The sequence below is a fragment of the Carcharodon carcharias genome, chromosome 14 (genome assembly GCF_017639515.1).
Source record: "Carcharodon carcharias isolate sCarCar2 chromosome 14, sCarCar2.pri, whole genome shotgun sequence".
Classification (NCBI taxonomy): Eukaryota; Metazoa; Chordata; class Chondrichthyes; order Lamniformes; family Lamnidae; genus Carcharodon; species Carcharodon carcharias.
In genome coordinates this window covers 63,514,899-63,531,610 of record NC_054480.1, presented here as the reverse complement: position 1 = coordinate 63,531,610, position 16,712 = coordinate 63,514,899, and the positions used below count along the sequence as shown (strand labels likewise).

Here is a 16,712-nt window from a genome sequence, read left to right as displayed (position 1 = left end):
CGGAGCTAGAGGCTCATAAATTGCACACTGAGGAAGGTTTGGATAAAGACTTAAAATTTATAGACAAAATTTATAAGAAAGATGACCTGTTAAATGCATATGAGACATGGTCAGGTTTTGATCAATTCAGAAAGATGGATGGTTATTCCATTGAAGAATATAGCTTGGAATTTGTATAACAGATTGCAGAAATTCTATTTGGAGATCCCTAATTCAGTGCTTACCTTCAAATTGTTGGATTGTGCTAAAGTATCGAACATAGATAGACCCCTGCTCTTGACTGGAGTTAGGTTCTCAGAAAGATATATGCTTTTGAAACAGATATCTGAAGCTTTAAAACAAAATTTTGGAAAACATTCATTTCCAGCCACTTTCTTGGCACAAATGGAACATTCAGCGTTAACACAAAAGATGGAGGATTCGATGTTGGCAGCGTTTCGAGACCTTTTCACAAGCATCAGTACAAAAGAAGAACCACAAACAAAGGAAATGAGGATAGAAGCCCTTTTGGTAGCTCCAACAAATAACAGGAGTTAGGTAACTATGGCAGGAGGATGAACCCCAGGAATAACTGAGGAATGATGAGCAGGTGCTTCAGATATGACTTGAAATATTATTATGCGATGAACTGTCCAAAATGGAATAACAGGGTTTTTGAAATGACACATGATAAGGAAGAATCAGAAGGGGAATATGACGATACTGATCAGTCAGAAGGAATTGTACTGGTCACCAGAAGCTTTAGTCTGGTGATGTGTGATCTAGTTGTGGACTCATTCAATTGCTTTGTATTAGACAGTAGGTGCATGTCCACAGTGTGTGGAGTGAATTGGTTAAAATGCTACCTGGTTTCTCTAAATAGTAAAGACTGAAATAAGGTTTAGGAATATGAAAGTTCTACTTATTTCATGTTTGAGGATGATAACATGTTAAAATCACTTAAGAGACTGGTGATTCTGTGTAACATAGCTGGAGTAAACCATTTAATCAGCACAGATTTAATATCCAGTGAAATACCCTTACTATTGAGTAAGCCATCTATGAAAAAGGCTCAAATAAAGTTAGATACGGAACATGATAAGGCAATTGTTTTTGGGAAATCTGTAGACTTAAAGTTTACACAATTGGGACATTATTGTATCCCCTTAATAAAGCCATTTTCTAATCATGATGTTAAAGATGACATTGGGGGTAGGAGTTTAAGGGAAAAAAGGCAAATTATTTTAAAATTACATTGGCAATTTGCTCATCCTTCTTATCATGGATTAAAAATCCTGCTGAAGGATGCAGGGGTAATGGATGATAAATACACTGACCTTATAGAAGAGATCAGTGAGATATATATATATATATATATATATATAAATATATAGGGGGGACACCATTACAGCCCATAATGAATCTCCAATTAGCAAGAGACTTAACGAAATTGTAGCAATGGACATGAAGGTATGGGATAAGGGCAAAATAATTTTTCTCTTGCACTTCGTAGACATTGCAACTAGATTCAGTCTGTGAACAGTAATGTCTGGTAAAGACAAAAAGGCACTTGTGGACAAGATAATGGAAAAATTGATAGAAACTGGACTGGGAGCACTGGCTAAATTCCTAACTGACAGTTGGGTGGGTTGGGGGAAGAGGTAGTGGAGTTTGCCAACGATGAATTTAAAAGTATGGGTGAAAATATGAACATCGTAGTGATGAACACAGCAGCAGAAAGTTGCTTTTGGAATGGCTTTTGTGAAAGGAAACATGCAGTAATTGATGAGATACTTCACAAAATCTTAGCTGACCAACCCAGCTGTAAGCTGACCTCTATCCTGGCGTGGGCAGTCCATGAGAAGAATTCATTTCAAATGGTTGGGTGCTACAGTCCCTATCAATTAGGTTATGGGAGAAACCCAAAAATACCTTTGCCGATGTGCAATCCTCCCAAAGCCTTGGAAGGGACTACAATTAGTTCAACTTTTTTGGACACTTGAATGCTCTGTATGTAGGGTGAAAGGCATTTATCAAGGCTGAAGTTTCAGAGAAAATTTTACGAGATAAGGCCATCAGAAATACGGTTTAATCCAGGGGACCTAGTATAGTACAAAAGAGAAGGGCAGAAAGAGTGGAAAGGCTCAGGTAAGTCTATAGGCAGTGATGGAAAAAGAGTAATTTTACAACATGGCAATCAAACTGATAGGGTACATTCCTCGAGGCTAATTGGCACTGATTATACATTTACAGCATAGAATGTGAAGAGGCACCATGCACTTCTCATATGTATATTTTGGACAACTACAAGGAGCAGATTACAACAGATAAAAGGATGCCTGAATATGAATAAAGTGATACTGAAGCGCAGGATAAGTCTATTTATCCCAAAGGACAACTGCCCAAAGTTGGCAAGAGAGTAACGTTTATGCCCAGTAGGGCCCAGTGTGTGGAGGGATGCCACCATTACAGGGAGAGCAGGAAAAGCCACCGGCAAATACAAACATTTGCTGAAGTGCAAGATGAGGGACAGGAGGAGGATTGGCAAAATGAGGTAAAGGTGTGGAAAGCCAGAAAATGCAGTGTGAGTTCTGAAAGTGGACCAGAAAATTGTCATGGTCCTAGGAAAAGATCACATACTTGTGAAAAGAACTCTGATTGTAGGAGGGAGCGATAGTGTAGTAGCAGTCTTGAAAGAGATAGGAGGGCAAGTACAGGCTGTAGTTTGACGGAAACAAGGACCATAGAACAGGCTTCTAATGGCATTAGAAGTGGAAGTCCTTATAATCGAGAAGTTTTAATGGCTACTAACAAATTAGAAGATAAGCTGATAAAGGATACCAAACAAAAAGAGTTGGAAAGCTGGAAAGAATTTGGTGTATACATTGAAAAACCAGACGGGGGGAGCCAACTTTATCACACAGGTAGATATGCACAGAAAAGGTACCTCCTATGGCACGTATAAGGCTAAAGCTAGAGTAGTAGCTTGGTGTTTCGAAGAGAGACTTGGTGATCGAGATATCAGAGTGAGTTTGAAGATTTTCTTAATTCTTTTAGCAACATATTCCTGGGAATGTAAATTGATTGATATAAAAGCTGCACGTGTGGGAAATCTCACAGAAAATGTTTTTGAAACCACCTAAAGAAACTGGCAATATAGAAGGGAAGCTGGAAATTGGGCAAGTGTATTTATAGGTTGAATGATATGTCAAGGGTAAGGTATTCCTCTTAGGTCTGTTCTGTTGAAATCAGGTTGTATTCAGCTAAAGGTAGACCCAGCAATGTTCTATTGGTATCTCAAGGAGAAACTAGCAGAATCTTTATAATGCATGTTGATGATTTTCTGTGGGAAGATTCTGCAGAATTTCAGCAATGGGTGGCAGATAAAATAAGGAAGGAATTTAAGGTTGGAAGCCAGGCCTCGGGGGCCTTTGAATATATAGGGTTAGACATAAAGCAGAGTAAGTTGAGTGATCTTGAATCAACAGTCTTATTTAGAAAACATCAATCATATCCCAGTAAATTGGGCCAGCTCCTCACAAAAATGAGGGGAGGCGATGGTGTAGTGGTATTCCTGCTGGACTAGTATTCCAGCGATCCAGGGTAAGGCTCTAGGGACTGGGTTCCAATCCTGCCACAGCAGGTGGTGGAATTTGAATTCAATAAAAATCTGCAATTAAAAGTCTAATGATGACTAATGAAACCATTGTCAATTGTTGTTAAAAAACCATCTGGTTCACTAATCGTCTGTCCTTAATGTGGTTGACTCTGAAATGGCCTAGCAAGCTACTCAGTTGTATCAAACCACTACAAAGTCACAAAAAAAGAATGAAACTGGCCAGACAACTTGGTATTGATCTAGGCACTGGAAGTAGCAATCTCAGCCCTGTCAACATTGCAAAGTTGTCCTTATGAACATCTGGGGGCTAGTGCCATTTGGGAGAGCTGTCTTACAGACTAGTCAAGCAAGCACCAGACATAGTTATCCTCACAGAGTCATAGCTTACAGATAATATCCCAGAAACCAGCAGTGATATACAGTCAGGAGGGAGTTGCCTTGGGAGTCCTCTTCAGCCAGATGTGCCGAAGTGGATGATCCATCTCGGCCTCCTCAGGAGGTACCCAGCATTACAGATGCCAATTTCCGGTCTTCAGCCAATTCATTACACTCCATGAGATATCAAGAAATGGCTAAAGGCTATGGGCCCTGATAATATTCTGGCAATAGTACTGAAGACTTGTGCTCCAGAACTTGCTGCGCTGTTCCAGTATAGCTGCAACACTGGCACCTATCTGGCTATGTGAAAACTTGCCCAGGTATGTCCTGTACACAAAAAGCAAGACAAATCCAACCCTGCAATTACCACCCCATCAGTCTACTCTTGATCATCAGTTAAGTTTTGGAAGGGGTCAGCAACAGTGTTATCAAGTGGCACTTGTTTAGCAATAACCTGCTCACTGAAGCCCAGTTTGGGTTTCACCAGGGCCACTCAGCTCCTGACCTCATTGCAGCCTTGGTTCAAAAATGGACAAAAGGGCTGAACTCCTGAGGTGAGGTGAGAGTGACTGCCCTTGACACCAAGGCCACATTTGACTGAGTGTGGCATCAAGGCGCCCAAACAAAACTAGAGTCAATGGGAATCGGGGGAAAACTCTCTGCTCGTTGGAGTCATACCTAACACAGAGGAAGATGATTGTGGTTGTTGGAGGTCAGTCATCTCAGCTCCAGGACGTCACTGCAGGAGTTCCTCAGGGTAGTGTCCTCGGCCCAAACACCTTCAGTTGCTTCACCAATAACTGCCCTCCATCATTAGGTCAGAAGTGGGGATGTTTGCTGATGATTGCACAATGTTCAGCATCATTCGCAACTCCTCAGATACTGAAGCAGCCCATGTCCAAATGCAGCAAGACCTGGACAATATCCAGGCTTGGGCTGAAAAGCAGCAAGTAACATTTGTGTCACACAAGTGCCAGACAATGACCATCTCCAACAAGAGAGAATCTAACCATCACCCCTTGACTTTCAATGGCTTTACCATCACTGAATCCCCCACTATCAACATCCTGGGTGTTACCATTGACCTGATCCTGAACTGGACTAGCCATATAAGTACTGTGGCTATAAGAGCAAGTCAGGGGCCACGAATCGTGTGATGAGTAACTCACCTCCTGACTCCCCAAAGCCTGTTCACCATCTACAAGACACAAGTCAGGAGTGGGATGGAATACTCCCCATTTGCTTGGTTGAGTGCAGCTCCCACAGTGCTCAAGAAGCTTGACATCATCCAGGACAAAGCATCCCACTTCATTGACAGAACATCCACAAACATTCATTCCCTCCTCCACCGATGCACAGTCGCAGCAGTGTGTACCACCTACAAGATGCACTGCAAGAATTCACCAAGACTCCTCAGATAGCAACTTCCAAACCCATGACCACTACCATCTAGAAGGACAAGGGCAGCTGATACATGGGAACACCACCACCTGGAAGATCCCCTCCAAGTCACTCACCATCCTGACTTGGAAATATATCACTGTTCCTTCACTGCCACTAGGTCAAAATCCTGGAACTTCCTTCCTAACAACACTGTTGGTGTACCTGCACCACATAGACTGCAGTGGTTCAGGAACGCAGCTCACCACTGCCTTCTCAAGGGCAATTAGGGATGGGCAATAAATGCTGGTCTAGCCAGCGAAGCCCACATTCCATCAATGAATTAAAAAAAGGATCCTGCACCCAAGGAAGAAATAGACCAATTAAGAAGTTTGTTTGGACAGTTGAACTGATTGTGCACTCAGACTAGACCTGATGCTACTTATGACATATTGGAACTGAGGAAGTTCTGAGAGAAAATAAAACATTAAAGAAATTAAATTCTGAGATATGCACATTCAAATTTCCAGCCTTGGGTGATCCAGGAGATCATTTTTAATGATGCTTCACATGTCAATCTTCCAGATGGATACTCTAGCCCAGCAGGGTTTATCATATTCTTAGTGGGAAAGAATAATAAATGTTGTCCATTGACCTGGGAAACAAAAAGTATAAGAAGGGTAGATAAAAGCACCTTAGCTGTTGAAACACTCGTATTAGTGCAAGCAATAGATATGGGAATGTACTTATCTAATATACTGAAGGAAATAGTATACACAGGGCAATAAGAGAAAAGTTTGCTCCTCGAATGCTATGCGGATAACTTTTCTCTTTGGGATAATGTTCATTTGACAATAGTTGAGGATTGACCTTGCCTGCATAAAGGAAATGTTGGAAAGACGAGAGGTTTCCAAAATAAAATTGGTTGGATGCAAGTTACCAATTGTCAGACTGTTTTACAAAGGGAGGTGTTTGCTCCAAGGAATTATTAGCTGTACTGGAAGAGGGAACCCTTGTGTTCTAAAGAGGGTATGGAAAAATGATATTTTCTTTGATTGCTTGGGAATTATTTATATAAGGTAAGGAAGAAAAGAAAAAAATATTAATTGTTGGTTATAACATAACATGAGACATAGAAGATGTAAAAGTACCATATAATTATGTTTCTTCTTGATTAGTTTGAAGGATTATTCTTGAGTTTTCAAAAATTCTAATTTAAAAAGACGGGAACATGACAATGTCTTATTAATTACATTGTTATGGTTCAATGGCAATTACATTGTTAATGTGTAATGTTAATTACATTGAATGGAATTTTCCAGCCCTGAGACCCACTGAGGGAGATTTGGCTTACCAGCGCTAGAGCTTCCCATTGACTTTTGGCAGGACTGGGCTATCCCGGCAGTCAGTGGGGCCAGAAAATGCTGCCCATTGTTGAACAGGTGATGAGTATTTGTACACCTATACATGGTGGTAGCTGGGACATTAGGGTGTTGGAATAGTGCTGACTGTGCACTAAGTCAATAAACTATCTCCAGCAAAGAAAACAGCTATCTTTTAGTTTTATCTTCACCACTAGTGTGGATCCAATTAACATTGGTAGCAGAGAATGGTTAGCCTAAAGTTGAAGACTGGAAGCTATGATATCTTTTCAGACAGAAGATTGTTATCTAAGTTACTTTTGAGAAGAATGGCTGAAACCAAATGTAAAGTATCAGGGTCTGATTTTCCACTGTTGTTCTGTGAAGCTGAGCTTTGTGACCAATGGAAGAATGAAGTAGATATCTGGACACGGGTTACATCCTTACCAAAGAGAAAGCAAGATATGGCCTTGGCACTTGTGCTTCCCAGCAGAAGCAGGATCAGTTGCAACGTATTTTTGGCGCTAGAGGCTCATGAATTGGACACTGAGGAAGGTTTGGATAAATTCTATAAATGGGAACATCTGAGACACTGGGGTGATGCTGTAGTGTTGACTGTGAACTAAGTCAATAAACTCTCTTCAGCAAAGAAAGCAGCTGTATTAGTTTTAATTTCACCAACCATTGTGGGTGGATCCGATTAATGCACAGGAGGTTCGTGGATTGATGATTCTTGCTGTGGGAGCTGATGGCTCTTGCTCTTTGCTAGTTGGTTGGTCCTCACAGTGGTTGGTATGGCCATGGGGGAAACTGAGAAGACTGCAGTGAGGTCTGACTGCTGTTTAGAAATGATACCAGCACCTGTGCTCTCGTTCACCACCTTCATGCACATCCCTGACACCTGATTCGCCGGACCCCACACCTCCATCTTGTTGATTGGCTGACTGCCACATAATTGCATTCGGCCAGCTGCTTCTGCTCCAAACGGTAATGAATAGACCTATGATCTATGTAGTTATGTATGTATGGTTGGAATTTTACAGCAGCGGGATTTTACGGTCCTGCCGAAGTCAATGGAGTTTAGAATGGTTCACTGCATTTTACGTCCCTGTCTGCACCACTGTTCCAATGTCTTACAGGATCAATGACTTTATAAATGGAGGAAACTAGTACAAAAGGGAATTATGCAAAACATTTTGAACTGGGATTTAAATTCAATGAATAAAGTCTGGAAGTGAAAGCTAGTCTCAGTAATAGTGACCATGAAGCTATTATCAAGTGTTGTAAAAACTCATATAGTGTCCTTTAGGGAAGGAAATCTGCCATCCTTACCTGGTCTGGCCTACATGTGACTGCAGACCCACAGCAATGTGATTGACCCTCAATTGCCTTTTGAAATGGCCTAGCAAATTATCCAGTTCAAGGGCAATTAGGGATGGGCCTTGCCAGTGACACCCACATCCCATGAAAGAATACATTTTTAAAAAAGTTATGAAACAATGGTTCGGCCCCAGCTGCAGTATTGTGACCAATTCTGTGAAGCACTCATATGGAATAAAATCAAGAGCTTAGAGAGACTGCAAAGGAGATTCTAGAATAATGCTAAAGATGAAAGACTTCAGTTACATGAAGAGAACAGAAAAACTGAGGTTGTTCTCCTTGGACAGAACAACTTGCATTTACAAAGCACCTTTCATGGCCTCAGGACATCCCAAAGTGTTTTACAGCTAATTAGGTACTTTTGATGTTCAGTCAGTGTCGTAATGTAGAATACATTAGAGCAGGTTAAAGGGAGATTTGGTAGAGGTGTTCAAAGCTATACAGGGTTTCAATATGGTAAATTAGGGTGAAACTGTTTTTTGTGGTTGATGTGGTGGTAACCAGAGGACACAGGTTTAAGATAACTGGCAAAGAAACCAGAGGTGGCAAGAGGAAATAAATGCAGTGTTGTTATGATCTTCCTGAATGAAAGCAGATTCCAGGTGAAAACATATTCCATTATAATTTTCAAAATGGAATTGGATAAATGCTTGCAGTGGAAAAAATTACAAAACGAACACCAGCAGCACCAGGAGCAACAATACCAGAAGCTGCTGCCTTCTCCTCATCCACATGCCAGTCCACAGGACAAGCGCGTGGACATAGAAATCCAATGGTGAAACTCCAAGCACAGGGTCTCCAGGCACACGATCAGCTCTCTTGACATGTCTGAGCAGCAGTGCCTCAGGAGAGTCAGGTTTTCATGGCAGATTGTAGCAAACATCTGCTGTCCACTGGAACAAGACCTCCTTCCCAATGGGCCAAGTCAGCATGCATTTCCCGTGGCCATCAAGGAGGCTGTCACTGGAGGGCCTTACCCCCATCCCCCGAGTGCCCTACCTCTCCCTGGATTTCTGCACTCTTCTCCTGCAAGGAGAGAAAGCAGAGTTGTGAGAGTGTGAGAAATGGATTGTGTGAGAGGAGGGAAGTGTAGTATAAGGGTCCGGCACACATAGGGTTAATGTGGGACTGAGCACAGTACCATCCACACACTGATCAAAGAAGGCACACGACCCGGACCCAAGGTCAATGTGGTGTTGCACAGAGACGTGGAAATAATCAAGGAATTGAGAGGCCTAGGGAAATGCAAGAAAATGGGAGCATTGGAAAACTGGGGGTCAGGTGTAGAATGAAAACAGGCTTATAAACAGGACCTAACTGAAGTGGATATTATTTAAGTCAACCCAGAAGGTTGCTGGGTACCAAGGGGAAAGGTGAGATATTGTTCTTGAAGGAAATATTGAGGCTTTGTTTGAAAAGTTACAAGTCCAATGTCAGAGAGGTCAGTGTGAGGATGGAAGGGGAGTTAAAATGGTGATTCAGAGACACACTTGCCCCATTCACTTTGCTGCTGTTCTTGTTAACTTTGTTCTCTTTTTGAATTAAGGCCCAGATCATCGATTTTCTCCTTTAGGGCACCTTTATTTAAAATCAAAGCCTAATTTTATAGTTCAATCCTAGTATTAGAGAGGTAATTCATTTGACTGAACCAGATTGTAATTGTGAATACTTAACCAGACAATTAGTGGTAAAACACAAAACTTATTTTGGTGAGTTGGCCTTTGTGCTAATAATTTCAGTTAAGAGACTATTAATTAAAAAATTACCAGCTAATGAATGACTTTGGTTCTGATAAAAAGTAAAGTGTAGTTTACTAGCCCAAGGCCAGGCAGAGAGATCCCATGTAATTTAATCATATCCCTTCAGTCATTGTAAATTGCAGATTGACGCTTGTTTCTCTCAGCACCTCTCTAATCTGTCTAATTACATAGATTGGCAGAGACATACACTGTTTGTTCTCTTTAGGATACACGCCAGGCAAAAACCATATGAGACTGCTAGCAGTACCCAGGATGCAATTCTCATTTACTCAGGTCAAATATAGAACAGGCCAAATAGATGGTTAAAATTACACCCTTGATAGCAGAGTCCCTGTGTAAATTTACGCTTGAACTCCAGTTCATCTGTCTTAATACCTTCCGATTTCAGTTTCCCCAATTTACCTGAGATCAATGTAGCACCTATCACTGGCAGATCAAGAGAATTAATCTCAGAATAATTAAGTTTATTAACCTCTTCCTTTATAGCTGCAAAAATTGTGCAGGTTGTTGTTCTGAACAAGACATTAATAAATGCCACAAATGGGTTGTTCTTGGCCATTGGTTTATAGTGAATGAATATTCAACTCTTACCACATGGGATTGTCAGAGATGTATTGGTGAGTGTTATGGACAGGAGGGGGTTAATTTAAACAGCACTAATTTCTCCTGTCATCACTTTTCCATAAACAGAATGGCATTTTGAGTTGTTTCCTTCTTTATAAGTAATGGCATATTTCCCAACCCCTTGGATTTGGTGCGATCCAATTTTCTATTAATAACCCCATAGCAAACTCGATATAGGATGAACTCAAAGGGTTAATTTATTTGCACACACTCAAAATGTGAAAGGAGGATCACAACATCACCTCCATATTCAGACAGTAAAGAGAGGGATAGAGAAAAGGTTTTACAGTACAGAGAGCACAGAGAAAAATAAATATTGGTTCACATACATTCCAGAGTCCAGAATCAAAGTCCAATGAGGTATTCCTTCACAGAGGTCGGTGGGTTGAAAACCGATGCTGGATAATTCACTTTTCTGGTGGTGTTGACTTCACACATTGGGATAGGCATGCAGAGATGAATCAGTCTTGTAGGTTATGTACAGAATTTCCAGCAGAAGCAGTGTAGATGGGGCCAGATATCCAATCTAGGACAGAGCTCCTTCTGTCTCAGGCTACTAGTTAGATTATAAACAGCAAACAGCTATGCAGTTTAGCAAGGCAATATTACTTGTTCAATAAGCCAGAGGCCCATGTCACTTGACTCCCACCTCTCCACCAGGTCTTTTACAAAGGATGTGTATCCATTGTCAGGATTCCAAAAACTGTTAAATGTCTTAGCCGTTAGGAATTGAAAGGAAGTTTGGGAGGCCTTTGTCTTAGCAGACGCTCCATTTCCTTCTGGGCAGCCTGGGTTATTAAATGCAGATGCCCTTTGTATAGCTCTCTTTGAAGTTAGGTTGTACAGGCCACAGGTGGTCATCAGTGGCTCCTCAGAAATAACGAGGTGCAAGTTTTTCTGAAACTGCCAAGTCGTTTCTTTTGTTTGGGGGTCACAGACAGACATTGGTTCAGCCATTTTCAAGGGCTTTGTTCAGTTTAACATTTTAGAAATTGCAATGAGCATACCTATGTATATTGTATAAAAATAAAGGTGAGTTATTAGCCCCTCAGAGGAGCATACTCAGCCATTTTATCTGCTTTTCCATGAATGGGCTTATGCAGTGATGAACACATTGGCTTTCTAAAGTAAAGAATTCCAAAGAACACTCATATTGGACTCCAAATGTTAACATTGTTTCTCTTTCCACCAGACCTTCTGAATTTATCCAGCACTTTCTGTTTTTATTTCAGATCTTCAGCACCCAGAATATTTTGTTTTTAGAACACTCGCTTTCTACCTCTATTTGCAGACAGGGCCAATCCAATGCACAATAAAATTGAACATTCTTGATCCAACACAAAAACTGATGGAAGGAAGCTGCAAAAGTACATTGATGGGATGGGCAAAAAGAAAGGCAGATGGAATTCAGCAGTGGTAAAAGTGAGGAGGTAGACTTGGTTAAAAAAAATTATATTTCATTGGGAGGAAGTTGGAAATGTGGAAGAATGGAGTGACTTGCAGGTTTAGGTTCACAAGAGGTTAAAAGCAGCTTCTGAAGTGGATGAAGCTGGAACAAAAGTGATTAGAATATTGGGTTTTATGGCAAGAGAGAGTGGTTAGATTGTGAACTTACTACCATGAGGAGTGGTTGAGGTGAATGGTAAAGTGGCTTTTAAGGGGAAACTATGTAAGTACATGAGGGAGAAAGGAATGCAATATGCTGATAGGATTAGATGGAACTCTCCTACCTCTGGGATAGAAACTCTGGGTTCAAGTCCCACTTCAGGACTTGATGGTGTTCATAATCACCAAACAGGTTGATTATAAGCTTGTACATCCTTCCAAGATGCCTGCTGGCAGGTGGCAAGAACAGGAGAGTTTCCTGGTCAGCCATACTGCAGAAGGCAATGGCAAACCACTACAGTAGTTATGCTAAGCATAATCATGGACAAGTCCATGGTCACCAATGCCCTCTGAGGGCATGGCACTGAAGGAGGAGGTGGAAGAAGGCTTGTATGACACATAAACACTGGCATTGACTGTTGAGCATGTCTGTTTCTATGCTGTACATCCTATGTAATTCTCAATAAATAACAACAAATGTGTTGCAATCAAAAATTGACACAATACATCACGAACACAAGCCCCTGTTCATGGGTTACTGTTAGAGTACCAATGGGAACTTTCTGATGGTCAACTTTGGGTTCGTTACAAGCAGAACTGAGCCTCTTCAAGGAGCCATGTCCTCCTAGGAGGTGGTGGCGTAACGGTAATGTCACTGGACTAGCAATCCCAAGGTGCAAGCTCTAGGGGTATGGGGTGGATATGTGTTCAAATCTCTGGCAGCTGGTGGAATTTGAATTTAGTTAATAAATCTGGAATATAAATCTAGTCTTAGTAATGGTGACCATGACAGTTATTATTGATTGTTGTAAAGACCCGCCTGGTTCACTAATGTCCTTTAGAGGAGGAAATTTGCCATCCTTACCTGATCTGGCCTACATGTGACTGCAGACCCACAGATATATAGTTGATTCTTAACTGTCCTCTGAAATGGCCAAGCAAGCCACTCAGTTCAAGAGCAATTAGGGATGGGCGACAAATGCTGGCCTTGTCACCGACACTCACACCCATTCAAAGAATAAAGAAAAAGAAATAAAGGATGAATCAAGCTTCACATGGGTACTTATGTCAGAGCATCTCATTAGTAAATTCTAACTCCACGCACTGTGCTGAAATGTAAAATCTTCTAATGCTTATTAACATTAATTAACTTATTTAAAAATTATTCAATTATTTTAATAAGGCAGAGTCGTTTAGATTGCAGAGCTTGGAGGTGCTGATGTACCTTTCATCAAGTCAGCATCCTAGTCTGCAGATATTAGAATAATAATTGAAGTAATTGTGCATGTTAACATTTAAATAGAAAGGCAGTTGATGGAGAAGGGAAGAAGTGATTAGTAATACCGTTCATATAGGCAATAAGTACCAAAATGGACGAGATGATCATCCCAGTGAGAGGAGTTGACATCGTCCATTTGCAGCACCAGTGGGAGTTTAGCAATTAGTAACTTCATTAGACAGACAGAACAGAGCCTTTTCAAGGAGCAATGTTTTCATACAGTGCAAATGTTCATTCTGCTAGCACCCTGAGCTTCCAGTCACCCGTCATTTTAATTCTACACCTTGTTCCCACTCTGGCCTTTCTGACCTCGGCCTCCCACAATGTTTTAATGAAGCTAAACCCAAGTTCAAGGAACAGCATCTCATTAATCCACCTCATTAATTATGCAGCCACAGGAAAAACTCAGTGTTGCTGGCGGGTGGCCTCCAATTTGCCTGCCACACTCTTACCTCACCGCTTCCTCATGCAGGGCATCATATTTAAACTGAAGCCATGCGAACACTTCTCATTGCTTGCAGCCCAGGATTGCTCTGGTGGAGACATGGCCCCAAAAGCCAAGAAGAATGCAGCCCCCCTGATTCAGTGACACATCCCTTGGAAGCCTTCTGGACACCGTGGAGGCCCGCCATGATATCCTCTACTCCTGCTCTGGCCGCAGGAGGCCCATCAGCCTCACCACTTCAGCTTGGGAGGCAATGGCAGAGGTCGTCAGTGTCAACGCTGCACACAAGGGGTCAGCCATCCAGTGCAGAAGGAGAATGAATAATCTCATCCATGCCGCCAGGGGAAGGCAACCATCTTTTCACTCTAAATTCACATACTCACAAGGCCATCACACATTCACTGGCATCTCACTCACTGCCAGCTCAAGGGTCATCACCACTTACTCATTCACATGCATACTCTTACATCTCCATCTGGCCTCATCTCCTCTGGAGACTGCCTCCTCAGCCCTCACCATCTAGAGGCCACTTGCACGAATCAACATTTGCCCCCACACACACCTTGCAATTCCTTCCTTCCCCAGCACAGTCCTCATCCAGCAGCCTCTTCCCTTGTCTGAAGCCACTTCTCCCCTTCCCCGAGCAATGCCTAGCCCTGCAGCCATTGAAAAGCTACCCCTGCCTTATGGCTGGTCTGGTAGGAAGAGACCTGCTTTTGATTCCCCACTAAAAGTGATGTGGTGCTGCCTGCGAAGCCTGGCGCTGATGACCACAGGTGCTGCCCAAGGCAAGGAATGCAAACAAACCTCGAAGTCCCAAGTGAAGTGCAGCTCACCAGGTTCATGTCGCTTATGTACATTTGTGAAACATGTGGGTGTACAATCACACCGCCATGCCCAGATGATCCAGCATGGGGAGATGATTCCGGCGAGTAGGGCTTATAATGATATGCTGATATATTAAAATGATGTTCCCAACGTGCGTTGATGGGAAACGCGGCACACCATTGACGGGTGGAGTGAACGATCGCAAACCAGTTTCATGATGTTGTGAAACAATTTTTGGCCTTCCCGCCATGTTGTTCCCCCTCCCCCCCCCCACCTACCATGACGCCTAACGCCAACAGGGCCGGAAAATTCTGGCCCCAGTTTCCATCTTAAAATTATGAATAATGTATCCCAGAGGGATGCATATTTCTAAACAGACACCGAAATTGATATAAACAGGAATGTCTATAAAAATATTAAGAAATTTTCAGAATAATTAAAAAAAATGTTAGGGAGGAATATCAAAATTCCCAAAGGAGATTAGTTAATTTTTATTTGTTGCATAGCTTGCCACCAACAGTCGAATGGGATCATGCAAGAGGCTCAGAACAAGAAGATGGCAGCCTGCTTTGCAGCAGCAAATAAATGCGGCCTCAAGTACAATCACTTAGAGGAAAAATTCAGTATTTATTCAAGTGAAAGCAAAATACTGTGAATGCTGGAGATTGGAAATAAAAAGAGAGTGCTTGAAGCTTTTTTTCAGCACTTTCTGCTTTTATTTCAGTATTTATTCAGTTTGCTTTCCAAGCATTATTAAATTCAAATCCATTTTTAATAATGACAGAAGCCAAAAGTGATACTATGGCACAAAACATGTAGCTCACTGTTACATTCAGCCTGACAGTTGCCTCTCCCACCACCCCCCATTCATTTTAATTGTGGCTCAGTTGGGAAGTGGGCTGACTGATCCTTTGTCCCCCTCACCATCAGGGCTGGTGACCTGAAGGTACTGGGCATATGGTTCGGAGGGACCGGGGCATGCGTAAGAAACTGGAAGGAGCGAGTGTCTATGGTGCAAAGAAAACTGGGTATATGGGAGTGACGCTCCCTCTCCATTGCGGGTAAGAAGCTGGTCATCAGGTGTGAGGCACTCTCGCTGTTGCTGTACGTGGCGCAGGTCTGGCCCATTCCACACTCCTGCGCGATGGCAATCACCCGGGCCATCTTTCGCTTTATCTGGAGGTCGAAAATGGATCGTGTCCACTGGGATGCAATGTACAAGCCTCTAGATGAGGGGGGAGAAAATATGCCCAATGTCGCTCTCATCCTGATGGCCACCTTTGTGTGTGGCTGCATTAAGCTGTGTGTAGACCCTCGGTATGCAAACAACAAGTGTCACTAGGTGCTGAGGTTCTACCTGTCCTTGGTGTTGCGATGGATGGGTCTGGCCATGGAACGCTCCAAGTAGCTGTACCACCTGTCCCTCATGGAAAAATTTATGCAGAGAAAAACCTTCCACCACAAGTCCATCAGGTAGTGGTTGGCACATAATGCCTTAGAGGCCCTGTGGGAAAAGGAAGATGGTGGATCCTGTCGGATGGTTCCCCGAGCAGACTGTCAAAGTAATTTGGCAGAAAGCCACATTGCCAGAACTTTCCAACAAGCACTGAGATGTAGCTTGGCTGCTGGTGAGAAAGGCCCTCCCCGTCAGATCCTTCCAACACGTCAGGAGTCTCACCCCCTCTGCACGTTGCCCTCGAGGTGGCTGTGATGGGGACGAGACCGTTGTTCACCTCCTTGTGGATTGTGCCTTTGCAAAGAAGGTCTGGAGAGAGATGCAATGGTTTCTGTTGAGGTTCATCCCAAGCAGTTCTGTGACAGGACTCTGTGCTGTACGGGCTGTTCCCAGGGACACACACTGAGACAAACTTCAGCTGCAGCTGGAGGATCATCAACTTGGTGAAAGACGCTCATTGGTCTGCCTAAAACCTGTTGGTCTTCCAGTGCAAAGAGTTGTCCCCGACCGAGAGTTGCAGACTGGCACATTCCAAGGTCCAGGACTACGTGCTGAGGGATGCACTAAAGCTTGGGGCAACCGCCGCAAAGGCACAATGGGGAAAGGTCGCTCTCTAAG

The 16,712-nt window shown here is 42.6% G+C and overlaps 1 pseudogene; it reads right to left on the bottom strand.

The window, feature by feature from the left end:
* The window catches only part of LOC121287537, a 28,470-nt pseudogene that overhangs the window by 3,972 nt on the left and 7,786 nt on the right, over window positions 1-16,712 (bottom strand).